The sequence below is a fragment of the Pseudophryne corroboree genome, chromosome 4 (genome assembly GCF_028390025.1).
Source record: "Pseudophryne corroboree isolate aPseCor3 chromosome 4, aPseCor3.hap2, whole genome shotgun sequence".
Taxonomy (NCBI): domain Eukaryota; kingdom Metazoa; phylum Chordata; class Amphibia; order Anura; family Myobatrachidae; genus Pseudophryne; species Pseudophryne corroboree.
In genome coordinates this window covers 7,232,739-7,247,526 of record NC_086447.1, presented here as the reverse complement: position 1 = coordinate 7,247,526, position 14,788 = coordinate 7,232,739, and the positions used below count along the sequence as shown (strand labels likewise).

Below are 14,788 nucleotides of genomic sequence, written 5' to 3'. Positions count from 1 at the left end.
GAGGTATGTGTATCTGTCACTGCACTACTGGCGGCATATATGTATCTGTCATTGCACTACTGGGGGTTATGTGTAGCTGTCATTGCACTACTGGGGGGTATGTGTATCTGGCACTTCAATACTGGGGCTATGTGTATCTGTCACTGCACTACGGGGGGGTTATGTGTATCTGTCACTGCGCTACTGGGGGGTATGTGTATCTGTCACTGCACTACTGGGGGGTATGTGTATCTGTCATTGCACTACTAGGGGCATATATGTATCGGGCCCTTCACTACTGGGGGGTATGTGTATATGGCACTGCTGGGGGGATATTTGTATCTGGCACTGCTGGGGACGTATGTGTATCTGGCACTATACTGGGGGCATTATGTGTATCTGGCACTATACTGGGGGCATTATGTGTATCTGGCACTATACTGGGGTCATTATGTGTAGCTGGCACTATACTGGGGGCAGTATGTGTATCTGGCACTATACTGGGGGCAGTATGTGTATCTGGCACTATACTGGGGGCATTATGTGTATCTGGCACTATACTGGGGGCATTATGTGTATCTGGCACTATACTGGGGTCATTATGTGTAGCTGGCACTATACTGGGGCCAGTATGTGTAGCTGGCACTATACTGGGAGCAGTATGTGTAGCTGGCACTATACTGGGGGCAGTATGTGTATCTGGCACTATACTGGGGGCAGTATGTGTATCTGGCGCATATACTACTGTTCTCTCCTAGTGTAACCCAGGCACATACACAACAGCTTGAAGTGGGCAGAGGTGAAGAGCTCTTTTTCTTTCTATACTATGTTAGGTGGTGCCTATAATCTCTGGCCACTCCTCTCTGGTCACATGGCCACACCCCTTCCAGAGTATGGCAACGCTCCTTAGTGGGCCCCTGTGATTGCATTTCCCTGGTGGGCCCTTCATGCTCCAGTAATCTGCTCCATTCATGTTGGTTCCTTTCCCGCTGAGCAGAAAGGCTGACGCTTGTTTTATCCCATGGAAACCATTAGTACTGTATATTATATATAATGAGCATAGTCCTCTCTGCAGTGTGACAGCGGCTGTCCCTGCTTCCTAGGCGTTGTCCTCTGTATATACCAGGGCCACCAGCGAGTGACGTGTCTGTCTCTCTCTCTACAGGTACGAAACCGGGCAAGTGTCCGGTGATCCCTACGTTTGCACCGTGTGGAAAGGATCCCAATCCGGAGTGTGGAAGTGACTCGAACTGTGGCAGCTTCCTGAAGTGCTGTAACTACGCCTGCCACATAAAATGCGTGGAACCTGTCGGTAAGTGGAGCTGAGGGTCCGGGTGACGCACAAAACTGCTGGGGCACAGCTCTACAGGGGGCACGGGCACAGCTACAGGGGGCACAACTACATGGGGCATAACTGTGACCACGCCCCTTCCCTGTGAAGCCACGCCCCTATATTTTGCCGTTTGACTACAGCGCGCACTATCCCTTTTTTTCCTATTGTGGGGGGCGTCAAAGAAAACTTTCGCCCCAGGCGCCACAAGGTCTAAAACCGGCCGAGGCCTGTTATCCCATAGACCGGGCCTGCTATCACATAGAGCGGGCCTGTTATCACATAGACGGGCCTGTTATCACATAGAGCGGGCCTGTTATCACATAGACGGGCCTGTTATCACATAGACCGGGCCTGCTATCACATAGAGCGGGCCTGTTATCACATAGACGGGCCTGTTATCACATAGACCGGGCCTGTTATCACATAGACGGGCCTGTTATCACATAGACCGGGCATGTTATCACATAGACCGGGCATGTTATCATATAGAGCGGGCCTGTTATCACATAGACGGGCCTGTTATCACATAGAGCGGGCCTGTTATCACATAGACGGGCCTGTTATCACATAGACCGGGCCTGTTATCACATAGACGGGCCTGTTATCACATAGACCGGGCCTGTTATCCCATAGACCGGGCCTGTTATCACATAGACCGAGCCTGTTATCACATAGACCGGGCCTGTTATCACATAGACGGGCCTGTTATCACATAGACCGGGCATGTTATCACATAGACCGGGCATGTTATCACATAGACCGGGCCTGTTATCACATAGACCGGGCCTGTTATCACATGGAGCGGGCCTGCTATCACATAGACCGGGCCTGTTATCACATAGACGAGCCTGTTATCACGTAGAGCGGGCCTGTTATCACATAGAGCGGGCCTGTTATCACATAGACGAGCCTGTTATCACATAGAGCGGCCTGTTATCACATAGACCGGACCTGTTATCACATAGAGCGGCCTGTTATCACATAGAGCGGGCCTGTTATCACATAGAGTGGGCCTGTTATCGCGTAGAGCGGGCCTGTTATCACATAGACCGGGCCTGTTATCACATGGAGCGGGCCTGTTATCACATAGACCGGGCCTGTTATCACATGGAGCGGGCCTGTTATCGCATAGAGCGGGCCTGTTATCACATAGAGCGGCCTGTTATCACATAGACCGGGCCTGTTATCACATAGAGCGGGCCTGTTATCGCGTAGAGCGGGCCTGTTATCACATAGACCGGGCCTGTTATGACATGGAGCGGCCTGTTATCACATAGAGCGGGCCTGTTATCACATAGACCGGGCCTGTTATCACATAGACCGGGCCTGTTATCACATAGACCGAGCCTGTTATCACATAGACCGTGCCTGTTATCACATAGACCGAGCCTGTTATCACATAGACCAAGCCTGTTATCACATAGACCGTGCCTGTTATCACATAGAGCGGGCCTGTTATCACATAGAGTGGGCCTGTTATCGCGTAGAGCGGGCCTGTTATCACATAGACCGGGCCTGTTATCACATAGACCGGGCCTGTTATCACATGGAGCGGGCCTGTTATCACATAGACCGGGCCTGTTATCACATGGAGCGGGCCTGTTATCACATAGACCGGGCCTGTTATCACATAGAGCGGGCCTGTTATCACATAGAGCGGGCCTGTTATCACGTAGAGTGGGCCTGTTATCGCGTAGAGCGGGCCTGTTATCACATAGACCGGGCCTGTTATCACATGGAGCGGGCCTGTTATCACATAGACCGGGCCTGTTATCACATAGACGGGCCTGTTATCACATAGAGCGGGTCTGTTATCACATAGAGCGGGTCTGTTATCACATAGAGCGGGCCTGTTATCGCATAGAGCGGCCTGTTATCAAATAGACCGAGCCTGTTATCAAATAGACCGGGCCTGTTATCACAAAGAGCGAGCCTGTTATCACATAGAGCGGGCCTGTTATCACATAGAGCGGGCCTGTTATCACAAAGAGCGAGCCTGTTATCACGTAGAGCGGGCCTGTTATCACATAGAGCGGGCCTGTTATCACATAGAGCGAGCCTGTTATCGCATAGAGCGGCCTGTTATCACATAGACCGGGCCTGTTATCACAAAGAGCGAGCCTGTTATCACATAGACCGGGCCTGTTATCAAATAGACCGAGCCTGTTATCAAATAGACCGGGCCTGTTATCACATAGAGCGGGCCTGTTATCGCATAGAGCGGCCTGTTATCACATAGAGCAGCCTGTTATCACATAGACCGGGCCTGTTATCACATAGAGCGAGCCTGTTATCACATAGAGCGAGCCTGTTATCACATAGAGCGAGCATGTTATAACATAGAGCGGGCCTGTTATCACATAGACCGGGCCTGTTATCACATAGACCGGGCCTGTTATAACATAGAGCGGGCCTGTTATCACATAGACCGGGCCTTTTATCAAATAGACCGGGCCTGTTATCACATAGACCAGACCGGGCCATCTCCAACAGCACAGCTCTCGGCAATGAGCGCAGTAACCCGGATGGAGCCCCCTGCTGGACACAGGCCTGTAGGACGCACTGTCCAGGATATGAATGAGCTTGTACTTTCCCTGTATATGTGTGCTTGACAGTCACTAGGGTGACATGTACTATAGGTGGACAGTCACTAGGGTGACCTGTACTATAGGTGGACAGTCACTAGGGTGACACGTACTATAGGTGGACAGTCACTAGGGTGACATGTACTATAGGTGGACATGCACTAGGGTGACACGTACTATAGGTGGACAGTCACTAGGGTGACATGTACTATAGGTGGACAGTCACTAGGGTGACATGTACTATAGGTGGACAGTCACTAGGGTGACACGTACTATAGGTGGACAGTCACTAGGGTGACATGTACTATAGGTGGACAGTCACTAGGGTGACCTGTACTATAGGTGGACAGTCACTAGGGTGACCTGTACTATAGGTGGTCAGTCACTAGGGTGACACGTACTATAGGTGGACAGTCACTAGGGTGACATGTACTATAGGTGGACAGTCACTAGGGTGACACGTACTATAGGTGGACAGTCACTAGGGTGACATGTACTATAGGTGGACAGTCACTAGGGTGACATGTACTATAGGTGGACAGTCACTAGGGTGACACGTACTATAGGTGGACAGTCACTAGGGTGACATGTACTATAGGTGGACAGTCACTAGGGTGACATGTACTATAGGTGGACAGTCACTAGGGTGACACGTACTATAGGTGGACAGTCACTAGGGTGACCTGTACTATAGGTGGACAGTCACTAGGGTGACACGTACTATAGGTGGACAGTCACTAGGGTGACATGTACTATAGGTGGACAGTCACTAGGGTGACATGTACTATAGGTGGACAGTCACTAGGGTGACATGTACTATAGGTGGACAGTCACTAGGGTGACATGTACTATAGGTGGACAGTCACTAGGGTGACACGTACTATAGGTGGACAGTCACTAGAGTGACACGTACTATAGGTGGACAGTCACTAGGGTGACATGTACTATAGGTGGACAGTCACTAGGGTGACATGTACTATAGGTGGACAGTCACTAGGGTGACACGTACTATAGGTGGACAGTCACTAGGGTGACACGTACTATAGGTGGACAGTCACTAGGGTGACATGTACTATAGGTGGACAGTCACTACGGTGACATGTACTATAGATGGACAGTCACTAGGGTGACATGTACTATAGGTGGACAGTCACTAGGGTGACATATACTATAGGTGGACAGTCACTAGGGTGACACGTACTATAGGTGGACAGTCACTAGGGTGACATGTACTATAGGTGGACAGTCACTACGGTGACATGTACTATAGGTGGACAGTCACTAGGGTGACATGTACTATAGGTGGACAGTCACTAGGGTGACCCATACTATAGGTGGACAGTCACTAGGGTGACACGTACTATAGGTGGACAGTCACTAGGGTGACATGTACTATAGGTGGACAGTCACTACGGTGACATGTACTATAGGTGGACAGTCACTAGGGTGACATGTACTATAGGTGGACAGTCACTAGGGTGACGTGTACTATAGGTGCACAGTCACTAGGGTGACATGTACTATAGGTGGACAGTCACTACGGTGACATGTACTATAGGTGGACAGTCACTACGGTGACATGTACTATAGGTGGACAGTCACTAGGGTGACACGTACTATAGGTGGACAGTCACTAGGGTGACCTGTACTATAGTTGGACAGTCACTAGGGTGACATGTATGTACTATAGGTGGACAGTCACTAGGGTGACATGTATGTACTATAGGTGGACAGTCACTAGGGTGACCTGTACTATAGGTGGACAGTCACTAGGGTGACATGTACTATAGGTGGACAGTCACTAGGGTGACATGTACTATAGGTGGACAGTCACTACGGTGACATGTACTATAGGTGGACAGTCACTAGGGTGACACGTACTATAGGTGGACAGTCACTAGGGTGACACGTACTTTAGGTGGACAGTCACTAGGGTGACATGTACTATAGGTGGACAGTCACTAGGGTGACATGTACTATAGGTGGACAGTCACTAGGGTGACACGTACTATAGGTGGACAGTCACTAGGGTGACACGTACTATAGGTGGACAGTCACTAGGGTGACATATACTATAGGTGGACAGTCACTAGGGTGACACGTACTATAGGTGGACAGTCACTAGGGTGACACGTACTATAGGTGGACAGTCACTAGGGTGACACGTACTATAGGTGGACAGTCACTAGGGTGACATGTACTATAGGTGGACAGTCACTAGGGTGACACGTACTATAGGTGGACAGTCACTAGGGTGACACGTACTATAGGTGGACAGCCACTAGGGTGACACGTACTATAGGTGGACAGTCACTAGGGTGACACGTACTATAGGTGGACAGTCACTAGGGTGACACGTACTATAGGTGGACAGTCACTAGGGTGACATGTACTATAGATGGACAGTCACTAGGGTGACACGTACTATAGGTGGACAGTCACTAGGGTGACACGTACTATAGGTGGACAGTCACTAGGGTGACACGTACTATAGGTGGACAGTCACTAGGGTGACACGTACTATAGGTGGACAGTCACTAGGGTGACATGTACTATAGGTGGACAGTCACTAGGGTGACACGTACTATAGGTGGACAGTCACTAGGGTGACACGTACTATAGGTGGACAGCCACTAGGGTGACACGTACTATAGGTGGACAGTCACTAGGGTGACACGTACTATAGGTGGACAGTCACTAGGGTGACACGTACTATAGGTGGACAGTCACTAGGGTGACATGTACTATAGATGGACAGTCACTAGGGTGACACGTACTATAGGTGGACAGTCACTAGGGTGACACGTACTATAGGTGGACAGTCACTAGGGTGACATGTACTATAGGTGGACAGTCACTAGGGTGACATGTACTATAGGTGGACAGTCACTAGGATGACCTGTACTATAGGTGGACAGTCACTAGGGTGACCTGTACTATAGGTGGACAGTCACCAGGGTGACCTGTACTATAGGTGGACAGTCACTAGGGTGACATGTACTATAGGTGGACAGTCACGAGGGTGACACGTACTATAGGTGGACAGTCACTAGGGTGACCTGTACTATAGGTGGACAGTCACTAGGGTGACCTGTACTATAGGTGGACAGTCACTAGGGTGACCTGTACTATAGGTGGACAGTCACTAGGGTGACCTGTACTATAGGTGGACAGTCACTAGGGTGACATGTACTATAGGTGGACAGTCACTAGGGTGACACGTACTATAGGTGGACAGTCACTAGGGTGACCTGTACTATAGGTGGACAGTCACTAGGGTGACCTGTACTATAGGTGGACAATCACTATGGTGACCTGTACTATAGGTGGACAGTCACTAGGGTGACATGTACTATAGGTGGACAGTCACTGGGATGACACGTACTATAGGTGGACAGTCACTAGGGTGACACGTACTATAGGTGGACAGTCACTAGGGTGACACGTACTATAGGTGGACAGTCACTAGGGTGACACGTACTATAGGTGGACAGTCACTAGGGTGACATGTACTATAGGTGGACAGTCACTAGGGTGACATGTACTATAAGTGGACAGTCACTAGGGTGACCTGTACTATAGGTGGACAGTCACTAGGGTGACATGTATGTACTATAGGTGGACAGTCACTAGGGTGACATGTATATACTATAGGTGGACAGTCACTAGGGTGACACGTACTATAGGTGGACAGTCACTAGGGTGACATGTACTATAGGTGGACAGTCACTAGGGTGACACGTACTATAGGTGGACAGTCACTAGGGTGACCTGTACTATAGGTGGACAATCACTATGGTGACCTGTACTATAGGTGGACAGTCACTAGGGTGACATGTACTATAGGTGGACAGTCACTGGGATGACACGTACTATAGGTGGACAGTCACTAGGGTGACACGTACTATAGGTGGACAGTCACTAGGGTGACACGTACTATAGGTGGACAGTCACTAGGGTGACATGTACTATAGGTGGACAGTCACTAGGGTGACCTGTACTATAGGTGGACAGTCACTAGGGTGACATGTATGTACTATAGGTGGACAGTCACTAGGGTGACATGTATGTACTATAGGTGGACAGTCACAAGGGTGACACGTACTATAGGTGGACAGTCACTAGGGTGACATGTACTATAGGTGGACAGTCACTAGGGTGACATGTACTATAGGTGGACAGTCACTACGGTGACATGTACTATAGGTGGACAGTCACTAGGGTGACACGTACTATAGGTGGACAGTCACTAGGGTGACCTGTACTATAGGTGGACAGTCACTAGGGTGACCTGTACTATAGGTGGACAGTCACTAGGGTGACATGTACTATAGGTGGACAGTCACTAGGGTGACATGTACTATAGGTGGACAGTCACTAGGGTGACATGTATGTACTATATGTGGACAGTCACTAGGGTGACATGTATGTACTATAGGTGGACAGTCACTAGGGTGACATGTACTATAGGTGGACAGTCACTAGGGTGACATGTACTATAGGTGGACAGTCACTAGGGTGACATGTACTATAGGTGGACAGTCACTAGGGTGACACGTACTATAGGTGGACAGTCACTAGGGTGACACGTACAATAGGTGGACAGTCACTAGGGTGACATGTACTATAGGTGGACAGTCACTAGGGTGACACGTACTATAGGTGGACAGTCACTAGGGTGACATGTACAATAGGTGGACAGTCACTAGGGTGACATGTACTATAGGTGGACAGTCACTAGGGTGACATGTACTATAGGTGGACAGTCACTAGGGTGACATGTACTATAGGTGGACAGTCACTAGGGTGACACGTACTATAGGTGGACAGTCACTAGGGTGACACGTACTATAGGTGGACAGTCACTAGGGTGACACGTACAATAGGTGGACAGTCACTAGGGTGACACGTACTATAGGTGGACAGTCACTAGGGTGACACGTACAATAGGTGGACAGTCACTAGGGTGACACGTACAATAGGTGGACAGTCACTAGGGTGACACGTACTATAGGTGGACAGTCACTAGGGTGACACGTACAATAGGTGGACAGTCACTAGGGTGACACGTACAATAGGTGGACAGTCACTAGGGTGACATGTACTATAGGTGGACAGTCACTAGGGTGACATGTACTATAGGTGGACAGTCACTAGGGTGACATGTACTATAGGGAGGGAAGCGAGCCATGTGAGGGGACACGCTGCACTAATTGGAGTTCCCGGTCACTTTACGAAGAAAACGACTCCAAAAAAAATAACCGTGTCAACCTGTTTCAGGTGTTGACCTAGTCGATGTCGACCAATAGTAATTGACATAATGGCTGTCGACCTAAGTGTGATCGACCCTATGATCCACACCTATTAGTAAGTGCTCAAATACTTGTGGAGAGTCCTGTCCCCTCTGTCCTGTCCCTGTCCCCTATGTCCTGTGACCTCTGTCCTGTCCCTGTCCCCTATGTCCTGTCCCCTCTGTCCTGTCACCTCTGTCCTGTCCTTGTCCCCTCTGTCCTGTCCCTGTCCCCTCTGTCCTGTCCCTGTCACCTCTGTCCTGTCCTTGTCCCCTCTGTCCTGTCCCTGTCCCCTCTGTCCTGTCCCTGTCACCTCTGTCCTGTCCTTGTCCCCTCTGTCCTGTCCCTGTCCCCTCTGTCCTGTCCCTGTCACCTCTGTCCTGTCCTTGTGCCCTCTGTCCTGTCCCTGTCCCCTCTGTCCTGTCCCCTCTGTCCTGTCCTGTTCCTGTCCCCTCTGTCCTGTCCCTGTCACCTCTGTCCTGTCCCTGTCCCCTCTGTCCTGTCCCTGTCCCCTCTATCCTGTCCCTGTCACCTCTGTCCTGTCCCTGTCACCTCTATCCTGTCCCTGTCACCTCTGTCCTGTCCCTGTCACCTCTATCCTGTCCCTGTCCCCTCTGTCCCTGTCACCTCTGTCCCTGTCACCTCTGTCCCTGTCACCTCTGTCCTGTCCCTGTCACCTCTGTCCTGTCCCCTCTGTCCCTGTCACCTCTGTCCCTGTCACCTCTGTCCCTGTCACCTCTATCCTGTCCCTGTCACCTCTGTCCTGTCCCTGTCACCTCTGTCCCTGTCACCTCTGTCCTGTCCCTGTCACCTCTGTCCTGTCCCTGTCACCTCTGTCCCTGTCACCTCTGTCCTGTCCCTGTCACCTCTGTCCTGTCACCTCTGTCCTGTCCCTGTCACCTTTGTCCTGTCACCTCTGTCCCTGTCACCTCTGTCCTGTCACCTCTGTCCTTTCACCTCTGTCCTGTCCCTGTCCCCTCTGTCCTGTCACCTCTATCCTGTCCCGGTCCCCTCTGTCCTGTCACCTCTGTCCTGTCCCGGTCACCTCTGTCCTATCCCTGTCCCCTCTGTTCTGTCCCCTCTGTCCTGTCCCTGTCCCCTCTGTCCTGTCCCTGTCCCCTCTGTCCTGTCCCTGTCCCCTCTGTCCTGTCACCTCTATCCTGTCCCTGTCACCTCTGTCCTGTCCCTGTCCCCTCTGTCCTGTCCCTGTCACCTCTGTCCTGTCCCTGTCCCCTCTGTCCTGTCACCTCTATCCTGTCCCTGTCACCTCTGTCCTGTACCTGTCGCCTCTGTCCTGTCCCTGTCCCCTCTGTCCTGTCCCTGTCACCTCTGTCCTGTCCCTGTCCCCTCTGTCCTGTCACCTCTATCCTGTCCCTGTCACCTCTGTCCTGTCCCTGTCACCTCTGTCCCTGTCACCTCTGTCCTGTCCCTGTCACCTCTGTCCTGTCACCTCTGTCCTGTCCCTGTCACCTTTGTCCTGTCACCTCTGTCCCTGTCACCTCTGTCCTGTCACCTCTGTCCTTTCACCTCTGTCCTGTCCCTGTCCCCTCTGTCCTGTCACCTCTATCCTGTCCCGGTCCCCTCTGTCCTGTCACCTCTGTCCTGTCCCGGTCACCTCTGTCCTATCCCTGTCCCCTCTGTTCTGTCCCCTCTGTCCTGTCCCTGTCCCCTCTGTCCTGTCCCTGTCCCCTCTGTCCTGTCCCTGTCCCCTCTGTCCTGTCACCTCTATCCTGTCCCTGTCACCTCTGTCCTGTCCCTGTCCCCTCTGTCCTGTCCCTGTCACCTCTGTCCTGTCCCTGTCCCCTCTGTCCTGTCACCTCTATCCTGTCCCTGTCACCTCTGTCCTGTCCCTGTCGCCTCTGTCCTGTCCCTGTCCCCTCTGTCCTGTCACCTCTATCCTGTCCCTGTCACCTCTGTCCTGTCACCTCTATCCTGTCCCTGTCCCCTCTATCCTGTCCCTGTCACCTCTGTCCTGTCACCTCTACCCTGTCCCTGTCCCCTCTGTCCTGTCACCTCTAACCTGTCCCTGTCACCTCTAACCTGTCCGCAATGTCTTGTCACCTCTGTCCTGTCCCCTCTATCCTGTCCCTGTCACCTCTGTCCTGTCACCTCTACCCTGTCCCTGTCCCTTCTGTCCTGTCACCTCTAACCTGTCCCTGTCACCTCTGTCCTGTCCCTGTCATCTCTGTCCCTGTCCCCTCTGTCCTGTCACCTCTGTCCTGTCCCTGTCCCCAATGTCCTGTCACCTCTGCTCTGTCCCGGTCACCTCTGTTCTGTTCCTGTCACCTCTATCCTGTCCCCAATGTCCTGTCACCTCTATCCTGTCCCTGTCACCTCTGTCCTGTCCCTTTCACCTCTGTCCTGTACTGTCACCTCTGTCCTGTCCCCAATGTCCTGTCACCTCTGTCCTGTCCCTGTCACCTCTGTACTGTCCCTGTCACCTCTAACCTGTCCGCAATGTCTTGTCACCTCTGTCCTGTCACCTCTGTTCTGTTCCTGTCACCTCTAACCTGTCCCCAATGTCCTGTCACCTCTGTCCTGTCCCTGTCACCTCTAACCTGTCCGCAATGTCCTGTCACCTCTGTCCTGTCCCTGTCACATATATATTCTGGGTACAGAGGGCTGGGTTACATACCTGGCTTGTGGGTGGACGTTGGTGCAGTTTGGACTTTCCAATGATCCACCGGTAGTCCCTGGTGCTATCCATGTGTCCCTGCATTATTATAGACGCTTCTTTACCTGTGTGCTATTACTGTTTGAGCATGTTTGAGTATTATTAAAAACTGCGTTGCCAACACAAGAAAAATGGGGGACGGGGGGAGAACACAGAAAACGGGGTACATCCCTGCCGGCACTAACAGGACCCCAACTCTCCCCTCCATAACAAAGAACAGGCAGTGGCGCAGAGAGAGGGGGTGGCGGATCAGGGCCGGAATGTATGAAGGGCTGACCGCACCCCCCTGTCCAGCGTGAAGCACGGCCAAAAGTGCATTAGAATAAGCTTTTAATTGGCTGGCACCTCCAGAATTAATACCTAATTACCCTACAACTCGTGCTACCAAACGGGATTTAAAGTTTGTCCTGCATATGAAAGTGTCCTGCACATGAAAGTGTCCTGCACATGAAAGTGCCCTGCACATACACTCTGAAACAAGAAGGTCCAAAAACATAATTTATTGAAACATTTTCTTCCCGCTATCAGGAAATTCTCTCCTGCTCGTCCTACGGCATAAAACCAAATGTCCATACAAGCGAGACACAGGCTTTCATAGTAACATCAGCGCTGTGACATCACAATGGATTTTCTTTGTTGTTGTTTTAAACTTTTTATTGAAAGTATAAAATGTGCAGCAATATATACAACAGAGGACTAAAAGGGGCCCTGTGTGCTTATGGATACCAGGATGGGAGAGATAGGGGCATCAGAACACCCCCCCACCCTGCACCATCTCTGTGCACCAGGCAATGGGCCTTATTAAGACCTGATCGCAATAGCAAACTTTTTCTGTAATGAGTAAAACCATGAGCAGTGCAGGTGGGCAGATGTAACATGTGCAGTGCAGGTGGGCAGATGTAACATGTGCAGTGCAGGTGGGGCAGATGTAACATGTGCACTGCAGGTGGGGGCAGATGTAACATGTGCACTGCAGGTGGGGGCAGATGTAACATGTGCACTGCAGGTGGGGAGATGTAACATGTGAACTGCAGGTGGGGAGATGTAACATGTGCAGTGCAGGTGGGAGAGATGTAACATGTGCAGTGCGGGGTGGGCAGATATAACATGTGCACTACAGGTGAGGGAGATGTAACATGCATAGTGCAGGTGGGGCAGATGTAACATGTGCAGTGCAGGTGGGGGCAATGTAACATGTGCAGTGCAGGTGGGGCAGATGTAACATGTGCACTGCAGGTGGGGGCGATGTAACATGTGCAGTGCAGGTGGGGCAGATGTAACATGCATAGTGCAGGTGGGGCAGATGTAAGATGTGCAGTGCAGGTGGGGCAGATGTAACATGTGCAGTGCAGGTGGGGGCGATGTAACATGTGCAGTGCAGGGGTGGGAGATGTAACATGTGCAGTGCAGGAGGGGCGGATGTAACATGTGCAGAGAGAGAGAGAGAGATTTGGGTGGGGTGTGTTCAAAATGAAGTCTAAATTGCAGTGTAAAAATAAAGCAGCCAGTATTTACCCTGCACAGAAACAATACACCACACCCAAATCTAACTCTCTCTGCACATGTTACATCTGCCCCACCTGCAGTGCATATGGTTTTGCCCATTAGAGAAACATTTTGCTTTTGCGATCAGGTCTGAATGAGGCGCATTAACCAGTAAGGGGGCACATTGGTTAAAAGTGGAAAAAATATGTTGCCGGCTGACTACTGATAGAATAGCAAATCTCTCTTCAATATAACCACTGAGCGGCATATGAGGCTCCGCAACGCCCTGTAGCGGCCCCACCCCCTAACTACCGGAGCATCCGGGGGCACTGCCACGGCGATAGTGGCTGCAGGGTGCTACAAGAAGGGGCCAGCAGTGATTACACATCTGGAACTAGATTATTATTATTACTGCCCCATTCATGTTGGCAGAAAGGCTGACGCTCAGTACAGTATATTATATATAATGAGTATATAGATGTGACAGCGGCTGTCCCTGCTTCCTCTGTATATACCAGCCAGTGACGTGTCTCTCTCTACAGGGAAGAAACCAGGCGAGTGTCCGGTGGTCAATACGTTTGCACCGTGTGGAGATAGCACTATAACGGACTGTACCAGCGACTGGGCGTGTGACGGCAGCCAGAAGTGCTGTGACACCGGCTGCCACATACAATGCGCGGATCCTGTCGGTAAGTGGAGCTCAGCGTCCGGGTCACACACAGACAGGAGGGTGAGCTGGGGAATCATTGTATTAAACTACACAATAAATAACACACACAAGCGTTACACACTACTGCCAGGGAGGAAAGGCGTGTGACGTCACGCAGCTGCCCCGGATAACCATCCAGACACGCCTCCGCAACACCGCATTGATCCCCCCCCAACAGCCGCCGCCGTCAATCAAAATGTAATTGCATCCGTCAGGGATGCGATCGCACTTTGATAGTTTGCACATGCACAGATTGGCAAAAAAACGCTCGTTTGTGACGACACACGGCCGCCCCCCGAACCTACCCCCGTTTCCCATGCCACGCCCACCCACTGCCATGTCACCATCCCCGCAACACCGCGTTGCCGCCCCACGAACGCCTCTGCCTGTCCATCAGACAGAGGCGTTCACATAACCGAGATGCGATTGCGATGGCATCTCCCCGGCCAGCATGCAAATTCCCCTCAACGCTGCGTCCCCGCCCCGTGAACGCCACTGCCTGTCAATCAGGCCCAGGGGTCCGCATTACAGAGATGAGATCGCATCTCCCCGCCCGCGTACAGGTCCTGTGCGCATGCACTGCATGGGAGTGCGGGGAGATGTGACTGCTGCTGAATTTCCCCCCTTATATACTGTCATTGGAAATGAATCGGGGTTGGGTGTATACATTCCTGTAGGAGGGTCTTTTGCTGCAGCACTTACACCAAGCAATCATTTCCTACTGCCCGGATT

The 14,788-nt window shown here is 51.5% G+C and overlaps 1 long non-coding RNA gene across 1 annotated transcript in view; it reads left to right on the top strand.

Moving 5' to 3' along the window:
* The window catches only part of LOC134911049 (uncharacterized), a 41,675-nt gene that overhangs the window by 22,820 nt on the left and 4,067 nt on the right, over window positions 1-14,788 (top strand). The window contains exons 3-4 of the long non-coding RNA XR_010176291.1: window positions 1,145-1,291; window positions 13,890-14,036. This is a non-coding gene — a long non-coding RNA (uncharacterized LOC134911049). The remainder of the gene's footprint in view (window positions 1-1,144; window positions 1,292-13,889; window positions 14,037-14,788) is intronic.